This window comes from Bos mutus, chromosome 7 (assembly GCF_027580195.1).
Source record: "Bos mutus isolate GX-2022 chromosome 7, NWIPB_WYAK_1.1, whole genome shotgun sequence".
NCBI classification, from domain to species: Eukaryota; Metazoa; Chordata; class Mammalia; order Artiodactyla; family Bovidae; genus Bos; species Bos mutus.
The window spans coordinates 106631495-106642182 of record NC_091623.1 but is presented as its reverse complement, the minus strand read 5'-3'; positions in this window follow the sequence as shown (position 1 = coordinate 106642182).

Sequence of the window (10688 nt, the reverse complement as noted above, 5' to 3'; positions counted from 1 at the left end):
GGGTGGAAGGGAGGTTCAAGAGGAAGAGGGCATATGTATACTTACTGCTGACTCACAATGCTGTATTGCAGTGCATGCGTGCTAAGCTGCTTCAATTGTGTCTGACTCTTTGTGATCCTATGGACTATAGCCTGCCAGTCTACTCTACCCCTGAGATTCTCCAGACTAGAATACTGGAGTGGGTTGCCATGCCCTCCTCCAGGGGATCTTCCCCACCAAAGGATCCAACCTGTATCTCTTATGTCTCCTGCATTAGCAGGCAGATTCTTTACCACTAGCACAACTTGGGAAACCCATTGTATGGCAGAAGCCAACACAATATTATAAAGCAATTATCCTCCGATTAAAAATAAATTATTTTTTTAAAGTGAAGGACTGAGAGTATATAATTTTCAAGAAATAACTAGAGCCTTGAGAGGGCAGGGTGGGGGAGGAGGAAGAGTGGTAGTAGAAATAGTAGTAGTAGTAGTATGAATAATAGTAATAGCAGCAATACAGTAAAAACAATAATAACCATCTGGTTGCCCTGTTTCAGTCATTGTGCAAAGTGCTTTCCAATCAGTTGCTCATTAAATTCATAGAACCCTCTCAGCTAGACTCCATTATCGTCTCAGTTTTAGAGATGAGGAAACTGAAGTAGGGCAAGTTAATAATTTCTCCATAGTCTCAAATGCGACAAGTTCAGACTAAGACTCAGTTTACTTCAATCCAAAGTTAAAGCAAATAACCAAGACACTATTCTGTATTTTATATGCTTAGAAGAAAATTTGATAAACGTCATGTTTGGGTGGTAACAAAAACTCTTATATAAAGGAGAGCATCTAACAATCAAAATTGTTCAATCATAAGTCCACATATTTTTAATGCATGGTACTTTTCCAATGAATGTGAATGATTTCTAAACATGACTAATTTAATCACTATACACCTATATTAATTACCTAAAAATGACAATACCAGTTATTGGTGAAAACACTGAATAACAAGAGCTTTCATTCATTACAAGTGGAAACACAAATGGAATAGCCACTTGGAAGACAGCTCGGTAGTTTGTTAAAGGTTGAACATAGTCTTACTATGCAATTGAGAAAGTACACTCCCTGATATTCATCCAAGGGATTCAAACACATCTCCACACAAAAACCTGCAGGCAAATGCTTATCACAGCTTTATTCACCAAAAACTAGAAGCAACTAAGATATTCTTCAGTAGGTAAATGAACTCAAGATGTATATCCACACTATAGTACAGTGCACCTAAAACTCTGAAAAAGAAGAGAAAACATAAACAATAGTACAGTGTACAATACTATTACATTGTACAGTAGTACAGTGTACCTAAAACTCTGAAAAAGCAGGGAAAACATAAACTTTAAGAAACTATCAAAGCCAAGACACCACAAAGGAGACAAGATGACTAAAGCAATGTGGTATCCTAGTGAGATCTTGGGAAAGAAAAAGAACATTTGATTAAAAACTATGATATCCAAATAACATGAACTTCAGCTAACAAAAATGTATTGTTGTTTCATTGATTGTGAAAAGTCTACCATACTAATTTAAGATGTTAATAATAGGAGAAATAGGGTAAGAGGTATATTGGTATACAAAACTCTCTGCACTGACTTGGTAATTTTTCTGTAAATCTAAAGTTAGAAGTTTAGTTTTCAAAATGTAACAATCCAAACTAAACTAAACCAAAACAAAAGTGTAAAGCCCCAAGAGATAAGCTATAGAGAATACATAGTATTCTTTCCTTGAATAATAAAATAATGAAACCAAAAACACTTCAAAGGAAAACAAAACTCAACTAATTTAGACTCAACAGTGAGAAAACAAATAACAGTTAATTTTCCAAACAGGTCAATGTCCCCATCTGAAATCATTAGAACCTTCATGTTGTGGTCAAGAACAATCTGTTTCTGCACTTTTCTGCTTGCTAGACCTGTTCTGTTCATATTTAATGGCTATTTAGACATCTTTAAGATAATATTGATCTGTGTCTTAAAGTGGAATTGACCATCCAGCCACTATTAAAAATGTCCCTTTATTGTATAGGTATTCGTCTCAGTGCACATTAATGCTATTTTGTCAACAGCATGTATTCAATGGCTAATAGATTCAACCTCAGCTAAGCAGATAAAGTCAAACTTCATGAAGAAAGTTTGATTTAGGTTTAGAAACCAATATAAAAAATGCAAGTGTGGATGTAGAAGGCCATGTGCCAGTTTATTTCTGGAAAGAAAAATAGAAGTATCCTTTAAAAAGATAACTGTTTTCTATCATCTGGAGATTACTTAGTAGAGAAAAATGTGTGTACGCTAACTGCAGACATTTGACCTGAGTGAAACAATTAGGAGATGATTCAAATCCTATTTTGCTCATCTATTCATTGACTTGTTGGAGGAGAAAACAGCAAAATGAAGATTTCAAGCCAGTTCAGAATCACTAAAGGAAAGGATTCTACAGTCTACAATTCACATTCACTATGGCAAACCAGGAAGTACTGAACTATTCTTTTGGACTTCAAAAACTGTATAATTTTTCCACCAATGCTTCTTCAGTACAGTATTTTCTTTGGAAAGCATATTTAATGTGAGTTCTTTCTGTTGTGGTAGTAGTTCTGACTAACACAAATATGACTTCAATGCAAGATATTTGTTCTCCCAGAAAGTGTTTCTAGAATAAAAATTTGAGATATAGCATACCAATGGAACTGAATTATTTTAGCACTCTGGAAACTCGTGAGATTAAACTATACATGTAAGATTTGAATTTTTTGAATTTAACAAAAATAATTTATTGTTAGAAAATATAAAAATAAGATATTGAAGGTTTAGAAACCAATTTAAAAGCTGTCTGTATATATATAGAAGACCATGTTCCTATTTATTTCTGGGAAGAAAAATAGAATCCTTTAAAAAGATGACTATTTTCTATCATCTGGAGATTACTTAGTAGAGAAAAATAATGTGTATCTTAAGCAGCCATTTTAACTGAGTGAAACAATTAGGAGGTGATTCAAATTCTAATTTCTATCTTTTTGCTCATTAATTCATACCATGAAGTATGACCCAGAATTCCCTTCCTAGGTGTAAATCCCAAGTTGGTATTCAAACAAAAATGCATACTTCTATGTTCATAGCATCACAATTCACAATAGCCAAAAGGTGGACACAACTCAAATGTTCACCAGCTAATGAACAGATAAACAAAACATAGTCTGTCTATACAATGGAATATTATTCAGCCACAAAACGAATGGTACGTGCTACAACACAGCAAACCTTGGAAACATAAGGCTAAGTGAAAGAAGTCAAAAACAAGAGTTCACATAGTGTATGAGTTTATTTATATAAAGTATTTAGAACAGGAAAATTCATGGAGACAAAAACACAAGTTAATGGTTTGAGAGAATGGACAAAGTGAGAAATGGAAAGTGACTTCTTCCTGTGGAGTGATGGCAGTGTTATGGAACAAGATAGTGCTGATGCTTGCTTGCACTTTGTGAGTGAACTAAAAGCCACTGAATTGTTTATTTTAAAGTAGTTAAAACGGTGAGTTGTATATTATGTGACTGTTCATCGAAAGAAATTTATATAAATCAATGTATATCAGAGGACATGTGTTGGAAAGCACATATACCCTGAACCACTAGCCTCGTGTAATTGTAACTACACATTGTGTTCATGTGGAAGCTGGGAACAGGGGCAGTGATGAGAAAACAAGAAGTGTGGACACTGCCTGCTAGCCAAAAGAACACGGAGAAAAAGAGCTGCCTTTGCTCTTATAGAGGTAATAGGGGACCAACTCCCTATCACCAATCTGCCACTCAGCTCTTCATTACTACCAAAAACAACAAAAGTAGAGACACAAAAACAGTCTGCCATCAGGCAGGGGAGCACATAGAACTGAGATGGTCTGTCAGACTAGGAAGAGACTGTGGTGGGTACCACACTAGTCCTGAGTCATGCATGGCATCTGAGAAGTGCATCCAGAGTATCCATCAAGGTCTGCAAGGAGATCAAACCAGTCAACCCTAAAGGAAATCAACCCTGAATATTCATTAAAAGAACTGATGCTGAAGCTGAAGCTCCAGTACTTTGGCCACCTATGTGAAGAGTTGACTCATTGGAAAAGACCCTGATGCTGTGAAAGATTGAAGGCAGGAGGTAAAGGGGTTGACAAAGGATGAGATGATTGGATGGCATCACCAACTCAATAGACGTGAATTTGAGCAACCTCCAGGAGATAGTGAAGGACAGGGGAGCCTGGCCTTGCATGCTGGACTGGCATGCTGCAGTCCATGGGGTCGCAAAAAGTCAGACACTACTGAGTGACTGAAAAACAACTGCAAAGCCAGTTGGTCTGGTCAGACTGTATAGGTGAGGTTGCTTAGCAGACCCACAGATGTGAAAACTTGATGGGAAGGGTGGTAGACAGGTGGCTGAGCAGTGAAGAAGCATAAACTTGAGAACGAAGGCAGGGTATAAACAGGAAACTATGAAGTCAGGTTAAAGCAGCCTTTGCCAAATACATTTGGTCTCGGTTTCCCATTTGGGGAGTGCTGGAATCTCTTCTACTGTCTCTCAATTCATGAGTCACAGCGTTGTGCAGATGTGGTAGAGGCAATGATAATTCATGAAGTTGCAACATCAGCACTGATTACACCGATGATCAAAGCAGTTTCCATTTGCTTAGTGAGGACTATGAGCCAGGCCTGAGCTAAGAGCTTTCAAAAGATAATCTCTTTTAGTGCTAACATACCCCTTAAGGCAGGCATATCCCACTCAGTGAGGACTTGAGAAAACTGAGGCATGTCCAGGTGAAAGAAGTCTCTCAAGGTCTCCCATTTAGTTTCCAAACTGGTATTTGAAAGCCAGGAGTCTGATCGTAGAGCTCTTGTAATCAAATGTGCGTGCATGCTCAGTTGTGTCCAACTCCTTGAGACCCCGTGGACTACAGCCCACCCGGCTCCTCTGTCCATGGACTTTTCTAGGCAGGAACACTGGAGTGGGTTTCCATTTTCTCCACCAGGGAATCTTCCTGACCCAGGGATCAAACCTACATCTCTTTCGTCTCCTGTACTGGCATGCGGATTCTTTACCACTGAACCACCTGGGAATCTCACTGCTGCTGCTAAGTCGCTTCAGTTGTGTACGACTCTGTGCAACCGCATAGATGGCAGCCCATCAGGCTCCCTGTCCCTGGGATTCTCTAGGCAAGAACACTGGAGTGGGTTGCCATTTCCTTCTCCAATGCATGAAAGTGAAAAGTGAAAGTGAAGTCGCTCAGTCATATCCGACTCTTAGCAACCCCATGGACTGCAGCCTACCAGGCTCCTCTGTCCATGGGATTTTCCAGGCAAGAGTACTGGAGTGGGGTGCCATTGCCTTCTCCGGGGAATCTCACTGCTGCTGCTGCTGCTAAGTCGCTTCAGTCGTGTCCGACTCTGTGCAACCCCATAGACAGCAGCCCACCAGGCCCCGCCATCCCTGGGATTCTCCAGGCAAGAACACTGGAGTGGGTTGCCATTTCCTCCTCCAATGCGTGAAAGTGAAAAGTGAAAAGACACCCTCAATAGCAGTAATACTTGCAGAAAATTTTCAGGGAAAAGCTCAGAAGCCCTGACCTATACTAATTTGACCCGGAAGAAATATGCAAACTGATTTTGAAAGGCTCAGTAGCAAACTAGCAAAGACAGTGTGGAAACCAGGGTGTGAGGCAATGTGAAGTAGGAGAGAAGGAGGTATCCCAAAAATAGAATGAACATGCTTTATGTGTTTACACAGCAGTCACCCCACTAAACTGAGAGCCCTTAGCAGGCCGGATTCCTGCGTTTTTCATTCTGGTACATAGTACAGTGTCTGTTTCCACGAGTCTTTAATAAATATTTTTTGAACAAATAAAATTGTACTTCTTGTATAGTGACTGATAAGAATAATAGATGCTTCCCTGGTGGGCTAGTAGTTAAGAGTCTGCAATTCCACTGCAGGGGGCACGGGTTTGATCTCTGGTCTGGAAAGGTCACACAGCCGTGAGGGGTGACCAAACAAAAAAATAGAATAAAACAAATAGATAAAAATCAAATTTGCAAATTAAAAAAAAAAATAGTTGCTACCACTTACTGAGATTTAACTTATGCTTATAAATGTGCACTTTATAAAACTTATATCTCATTTCTACCTCCAAGCAAATGAGGCTAATATAATTACAAGGAAACTAAAGCTCAAATAACTTTCCCAAGTTCAACCATCAGGTTAAAAGTGAACTGGGTTTCAAACCTTAATCTCTATGACTCCAAATCCCAGGTGCTTTAACCTTTTCTATTTTCTATAATAAATGATCCATCCGTTAGTGAGAAGGAATTAGTGATTATGCACATTTTAGAAGAGGGAAAATGAAAATTATAATGTAGTATCAGCTTTTAAAAGAATGAATGAAAAATTATACATGAACCTTGATTACAATTATGTAAAAATTCACAGCATAAAAGGGAAACAGCAGGAAGTCTGGAAAATAAAACAGTTGTATAAAAATGGTGAAGCTATGGATAATTTTTAACATTGTGCTTAATTTTTCTACAATGTTATTTTAAGGGTAAATAAGATTTGAAGATAAATACAAGTGTAACAAAACAAATTATTATATGCACAGAAAGTGATTGCTTTAAACAGCATTGTCACTTTTGAGCCTTGATTGTAGATCCAGGATAATTATATGACATCTTGGGTACCATATTTTCCTAAAGATATGGCAAAGCTCTGTGAAACAGGAATTTTGAGTCTTCTTGAATTCTCTAGTTAAGATTAAAAATTTGAAAATATGATATACTATTCTCCTCAGCAGAACATTCAAAAATATCACTTGCTGTGAATATACTTTCAAACTAGTTTCTCCTTTCATATAATCTATGAAATATTCTCTGTCTCCATGTATATTAAGTTTTATTAGCTCTGAAAACGTCAACACCACCATCAGTCTTTTATTCTGGGCCCAGTTATCTTTTTAAAAGCCAGGTCAATATATGGCACTTCCTTCCTTAAAAACCCTCCAGCACTTCCTATTACATAAAGAATAGTCAGAAATTTAAGTCCTAATCTCTATTCCCTCCTACCATCCTCCTTAGACCATATGGTCTCCTCAGAATTTGCCATTCACGTTCCTCACATTCATGATTTCATGCCTTTCTTGTAATAGAAACTTAGTTTCAAATGCCTTGCCTCACTTATCAAATCTTGCCTCATTCCTCAAGATTCAAGGGTATTGCTTCTCTTACACATTAATAATATTGCACACCCTGGTTTAAATGACTCCACATGCTGTGATCTCAATTCATAATCTTTGTATTGCTACAACTTACTATATTCTTTTATAGTATAATAATAGCAGATAACATTTATCAAATATATTATTTCCGCATTTTACATGTATTTGCTCATTTAAAACATCAATGCTAGGAGCTAAGAACTATTAGTACCATTTAAAAAAAAAGGAACCAGAGACCAAGGGTGATAAAATTCTTTACCTAGGAGTATAATGAAGAAGCATCAGAGCTGAGCTTTGAACTCAGGTGTGCCTGAGCCAAAACCCTGTGCTCGTAACTACTACCTTTCAAAAGTTGCTCTCCAAATTTCCAGTTGTCTCTCTGGGAAATTAACTGGAGGCAAATGGTTTGGGATGGCAGGAACCTATGTATTTGAAGTATATGTCAAGTGTTTAGCTCCAGCCCATGCTAAGTCCCAAGAAAAAAGGAAAAATCAGTATCACTGATCCTGTCTTTATTTAAAATTTGGTATCTTTTTCATCATGGATTTCTTTGCATTTATTTTGATATTTAAGATATTACACAAAATATTATTTATCTTGAGTCCTGAGTTTCTTGGAATGCCTTCAGGTTTTGCACTCTACTCCTGGCCCTGCTTAACTGACACATAGGGGGCACTCAAAAACTCAGCTTGTATTGTGTTTAACTTCTATGTCAGTCTTATCCACATGACCTCAAAAATCGAACTCCTTGAAGGCAGTGACTGTAGGTGATCCCTTTTTGTCATCTTACTAATCCCTAGTCTCTATCTTTTCAGTTTGATCCTCAAAAAGTGTTTTGACACTCCTCTCTCACTTTCAACTGTGATAGACTCATACTTCATAATGCCAATTAGAAGGCAACCCTTTATTATGAAGCACTTTCCAGGTGATGATAGCGGTAAATAACCAGACTGCCAATGCAGGAGACATGAGACATGAGGGTTCAATCCCTGGGTCAGGATGATCCCCTGGAGGAGGGCATGGCAACCCACTCCAGTATTATTGCTTGGAGAATCCCAGGGACACAGGGGTCTGGAGGGCTTCAGTCCACAGAGTCACAAAGAGTTGGACATGAGTGAAGCAACTTATTATTCACATACTTTAAAATTAAAATCTTGCCATCTGACCATAGCTTTAACTTTTCATTAGATGCCAAATCATATTGTATGTGATTAAAAAAAAAATAAGAACTGAAAAGTCCACTGTGTTTCCTCTAAATTCTGCCCCAAAGTTCCTCTTCATGGAAAGTTTTGAAGAACTATTTTTAGTTTCTTTCAAGGATGTCTTTGTCACTATAGTTAATCCTCCAAACACAACAATGGAATTCCTGTTGTTAATGAGTCATGATACTTCATGGGACTGGAAAATATAGGCCAAGGATTTGTTTCAAAGTTTTCAAAGATAATTATCTTCCTTTGTGTAGTCTTAGTGTTGGTATAGCCATTTGACCAAGTGAAGATCCTCTGCAGCGTAAAGAAGCTGTGAATTCATAAGCCTAGGTTTACATTCTAGCTCCATCACTTACCAGCTGTGTGGTATTTGCAAGAAACAGAATCTCCCCAAAGCATATCTGAAAAATTTAGACAATAATAATAACAACACCTCTTCAAGGGGAAATGGTGTGTCTAGCACCCAGAAATTGCTCAATAAATACTCTTATTTTTCATTGAATGCATGTATATTAAGGACTACTAAATGCTAGGCGCTGGTCTAGGCACTAGAAATAAAAGTTAGACCAAGCACAAAATCAGTGGTTGTTAAATTAAGCTGTATGCATTGAGCATCTACCATGCAAGGCACTCTACCAGGAAATGCAGGAAAACAGAGGAATGAGACAAAATCTCAACCTTTAAGACATTAGTATAGAAATGTTGTTCATTTAAAACAAAAAAGGAAAGGCTACCAATAATGTAAGAAAATGATAAATGTGATTTTGTTAAGGATGAACCAAACAATATAAGGTTATTTCCAATTTAGTATAAGGCCTAGAGGGATTTTTTTTCTTTTTTTTTTTTTTTTTTTTTGCATCATTGCATCATTTTTTTTTTCATCATTCACTATTTGTGAAACAAATAGTTTATTTCATAATACTATAAAAAAAATAAATTAGACTGAGAGAAGATACAGATTCTGGCCAAATCTGTACTAGTAATGATAGCTTGCTGAAATCATTTCACTTCCCACTATTAAAATGGGGTTGCTCAGAGTTTTAGGTGAAATAACCTTAGCTGGCTTGTTAGCTTAGGTACTTTGGAAAGCAGATGAATTATAGAATGAGAAGCACAGAGATTTATTGGGGGAAATCCCTGTGAATGTGTTACAGAATGAACTGTGTTCCCCTATAAATCAAACGATGAAGCCCTAAACCCTAATATCTCAGAATGTAACAGCTTTTGGAGACAGGGACTTTAAGTAGGTGATTAAACTAAAATGAGGTCATTGGAGTCGGCCCTACTCCAGTATTACTGGTATTCTTATAAAAGGAGATTAGAGACCACAGGGAGCTTGGCCAAGATGGCAGAGAAGGAAAACCCTGAGCTCACCTCTCACAGGCACAATGAAATTACAACTATTTAAAGGGCAACTATTAATGATAAAGATTGGAATCTACCAGAAAAGATCTTCTACACTAAAGATATAAAGAAGGAAAGAAGGAACCACAACAAAAAGGGTAGGAGAGGTGGAGTCATGGTATAATCAAGACCCATATACCCAGTGGTCAAACCGTAGGGGAGAATAATTACAATTGCAAAGGTTCTCTCCAAGGAATAAGGGGTCTGAGGACCACATTGGATTCCCTAGTTTAGGGTGCTGTATCAGGAAGATAAGCCCACAGAACAAGTTTGGTTTTGAAGGCCAGCATGGTTTTCTTTCAGGAGACCTAGAGCACTGTGGGAAACAGAGACCCCATTTTTTTCTTTTATTTTTACTGAAGTACAATTACCTTACAATTATAGTCCATATAGTCCACAAGGTTGCAAAGAGTCAGATACGACTAAGGTGATTTAGCATGCACACACATGCTAATTTAGCCATTAGCTAATGTGGCTAATTTAGCCACACACATGATTTAGCCATTCAACCACATGAATCAGCCATAAGTATACATATGTCCTCTCCTTCTTAAGCCTCCGCTCTAGGTCACCACAGAGCACCAAGCTGAAGTCTCTCTATTATACAGCAGCTTCCCAATAGTTATCTGTTTTACACAAGGTAGCATATATATATCAATAATACTCTTTCAATCATCCCACCCTCTCATTCCCCTGCTGTGCCCACATGTCTGTTCTCTAGGTCTGCATCTCTATTCATCGATAGATGAATGGATAAGAAGAAGTGGTGTATATATTTACAATGAAATATTACTCAACCATAAAAAGG